Source organism: Amphiura filiformis, chromosome 11 (assembly GCF_039555335.1).
Source record: "Amphiura filiformis chromosome 11, Afil_fr2py, whole genome shotgun sequence".
Classification (NCBI taxonomy): domain Eukaryota; kingdom Metazoa; phylum Echinodermata; class Ophiuroidea; order Amphilepidida; family Amphiuridae; genus Amphiura; species Amphiura filiformis.
The window spans coordinates 22,376,244-22,380,441 of record NC_092638.1 but is presented as its reverse complement, the minus strand read 5'-3'; positions in this window follow the sequence as shown (position 1 = coordinate 22,380,441).

The following is a 4,198-nucleotide window of genomic DNA, read 5'->3' as shown; positions in this document are numbered from 1 at the left end:
AAGGTATTTCTGAATTGTGCTGATGTGTCGATCGACTTTTAGCACGACTATGCATAACAATAGAAGATGGTCACCTATAAAACCTGTTGTGTTTTCAAATTGAATAGGAACTTCCAATCAGCACTGATTTTATTTATACTTGTTCTTTAAGATCGAAACCATTTGAACCCACATTTCAATACTCTAGGTAGGCTTCCGTGGGCTGTTGTTGACACCCCACTCAATTACCTATTTTTTGTTAACTTAATATGATGTCACACAATAAGACCATACTTAAGGTCCAAATTTCGTTCTATCACCCGTAACCCCAATGTTTTACATTTTTCTTTCACCAAATCGCCCTTAATTCTCAGCCTATCGATTTCATATTTAAGTTCACTCCCACGGACCATCTTCTAAGATACATTTATATTTGACCAGTAAGTACTCCATCTGGTCAGGATATTCAGGCTGTACAGAGCACTTAAGGGTAGACGAGGTATTGTTGGTCGAAGCAACCTAAAAATCGATTTTCATTATCTAGATCAATATATTATTGAAAATTAACACCTTGATGTTTTGCAAAAGTTCATGCTACAAATCGTATACTTTGCAAACGTGCTTGATTTATTGTTGTTAATGAGTTATGTACGTTTTACAAAAGTGTTGTTATTTCAGCCCTCTTTACAACGTAACTCAAGAACCGCAGCACCTATAAAAATATATCTGTGATATTTTAATTCTTCTACACGCTCGCTATGAATTGAGCAATGGAGTTTTTGCCAAAGCTCACTACCATTCGTAAGATGCTGTGAACTACCAAATCACAACAGTTTAAAATAATTAATAACCTTAAAATTAAGCTGACAAAATAAAACGTGCCTGAAAAAAATAACAATGAAAAGGTAGCTGGTTATAATACATTTCATGTTGCTCGCTATCGAGTTTACCATAATTCTCATTGGCCCCAGGAATATCAGCATATGCATATGTGTACTCAGCATCATTTTGGTGACGAAACATTACAAACATTATTTTGAATGGACGAAGGACAAAACTCAATTTGTTCAGTCAATCTTTATTGAAACAGTATGATTTCACATTAATTAGTTATCCGCCTAGACTCTCCAACCAAATGGTATGGATGTTTGAGTAGGCCAGTTTGCTAACTTTTAAATGGGACCTTCACCAACTTCAATGCTTGTAACTTAGCTTGTAGAGATCATAGCGGATCCCAGTAGGTGTCAGTAGTAGGTCATTTTAACAATTACCAAATATTGTTCAGTTTTAAAATATGGGCGATTTTCTAAGCGTACATATACTTATGTGCGTAGTTTCAGTACCTAAAACCAACTCTGGGCGGCGAACCCATCATCGGTACCTTACATGACAAATGTTTTCATACATGACAAGTATTATATAACATTAGATAATAAATCAACAAACCTGATGAATCTCCTTAAGCAATATTGTGATACATATTTTACCTAGTAAATAAATAAATAAATAAATAAATAAATAAATGTAGTGCTTTTTTTCAGAATCTTAATTTTGCTTCAGAATCGCATGCATCAGATCGCATAAACTAGGGCGGTTGCAGCCGACCCGGCGCAGACCTATTAGCATTTCGATTGGAGGTGCACCGCTCAGTCCGACACGCCGATCCGAAACACACTGCGCTAGTCTGAATCTGGAAAACACTTCTTCAGTCCGAACTGCGCTAGTCCGAAACTGAAAACCACAGCGTTAGTCCGAATCTGAAAAAGACTGCGCTAGTCCGAATCTGAAAAACACTGGGCTAGTCCAATATGTGTTTCCCAAAATCAGATTTGGATTAGCCATACTGCAGTTACTGTCCGTTTTCCTATACACAATACACAGTGCTCTTACCATTGACGCGTAACCTCTACAAATAGCGTATGTTAAAAGTATGGGTAATTGCCTAGTTAACGTCGCTGTGTGAAAAACAACCGGCCAATATTAAAAGTACTCTAACTTTTAAAATTCTAGAAAATATAGTTTTGTAACATGTCCTAAATTTTTAGCTAATTTAGATGTTTGAAAATATTCGTACTTTGGTGTTTTAGTGTATGTTATAGGTAATAGTACATTGCCTAGTTAACGTCGCTGTGTGAAAAATAACCGGCCAATATTAAAAGTACTCTTCTAAAATTCTAGAAAATATATTGAACAGATCTTTATTCTCAAACAGCTAAATTAGCTCACCTTTTGGTAGCTTTCTGTCTGCAATTCGCTAGACTTTCTTCAGTGGGGGCGCTGTTGTGTGTGCTATTGAGACTCAGCACCGTCAGACGGTGCAGGACGTCTCAATAGCGAGGTGTAAACTGCTGGTAGGTAGTACCGGCCGCCGTCCCTGTTCAAGCTACTCCTGCTCTGTCTGATGTGAGCCGCTTCCCGGACTCCTCTGCCCACCCATGAAGGGTCTGTATCCAGGATTTTAGCATCCGTTGTAAGAATAGAGTGACCGGTTTTCTTAGCGTGTTCCGCTACAGGGGAGGGCTCCCTCCTATGCTCCGAAGCTCTGATGCCTAGGGGGCGCTTGGTCTCGCCGATATAAGCGGCATTGCAATTCTGGCACTGGATATTGTACACGGTATGGCACTTTTCAGTCTTGTCGATTTTGTCCTTTGGTGACACTAGGAATTGCCGAAGAGTATTTCTTGGCTTAAAGTGCACTTGTATACCGCGTTTGCACAGAATGCGGCGAAGTCCTTCAGACACTCCCCTAACATAGGGAAGGGTGATGGAACCCTTGGAAACAGCAGTAGTGGAAGGTTGACGGTTAGGAGGATTGTGTGTATTTGCAACTGCGAAATGTGACCGTTTGTAGCCAAACACACCTAGCGCTTTCTGGATCTTTTCCAACTCCAGGACTTTATCCTCTTCTTCTGTTACTAATGACTCTGCTCTATGAACCAATGTTCTGATGACCCCAACTTATGTTGAAGTGGGTGGTGCGAATCCATGAGCAGATACTGGTCGGTGTGTGTGGGCTTGCGGTAGATGGTAATTTTAGTAGAGCCAGTGTCCTTTCTGTGAATAAGGGTGTCGAGCATAGGAAGCTGCTGGTTTTCCTCCCGCTCCATAGTGAACTTGATGGTGGGCGAAATATTGTTGATGTGGGTGGTGAATTCGTCAATATATTCCTCACGAATTACAACGAAAGTATCATCGACGTAACGGGCCCAGAAGGATGGTACGTGGGGAGCAGTATCTAGTGCGCGGACCTCAAACCATTCCATGAAAATGTTGGATGCGAGCGGCGAGACCGGAGATCCCATCGCGAAACCTTCTCTTTGTTGGTAAATTTTGCCCAATCCCATCATGTATGTGGAGGTGGCGCAAAACGTAAGAAGTTCCATAACATCATCAACAGTTTATGTTATCAAAAATATAGTTTTGTAACATGTCCTAAATTTTTAGCTAATTTAGGTGTTTGGAATTATTCGTACTTTGGTGTTTTAGGAAGGATATGTAAACGACAGATAACACCAAAAATATGAAGAAATTATTTCCAAACCGTGTTAAGTCTGCAAACCACCATGCTTCTCATTTTCAAGAACGCTGGTTAGCAATAAGCAGAGTATTGTCTCATTTCGTAAACAAAAGCCCACACAGCCTGCACAGTAAAGCAGAAACATATGTTGTGTGGATGTAACCAGAGAAGATATGATTTAATCAGTTGAGCTGTTTTAATGAGTGTTATCTTGGTTTAATAGCTTTTAATGGGGTTTAAGTCCTGCAAAGGTCGTGGTGAATTGTACTGTAGACATGACTGCATCATGCGCAGCGTTTTTAAAATTCAGACTAGCGCAATGGTTTTCAGTTTTGGACTAGCGCAGTGTTTTTTAGATTCGGACTAGCGGTGTGTCGGACTAGCGGAGTGTCGGACTAGCAGCGTGTCGGACTAACGCCCTGTGCCCCTTAGAGTGTAACATTAACCAATTATCTGTGCAGCTCCCAAAATTCCATTGGGTGAAGGACGTTTTTGATACCCATACAACTAATCACTGATTTTGCAAGCATTAGGAAACCGGAGATCCCAGAGAAAAACTGCACCACAGATGGTTTGAACGAAACGTCAATGAGGGAGACTCAGCTGGGTTTTCTTTACGCGTCAAATAGCGCGTATACACTCGCTCACGCACTTCAAGTCCAACGTCATAATCTTACAAACGTAAGCCTTCAATACCCCTAT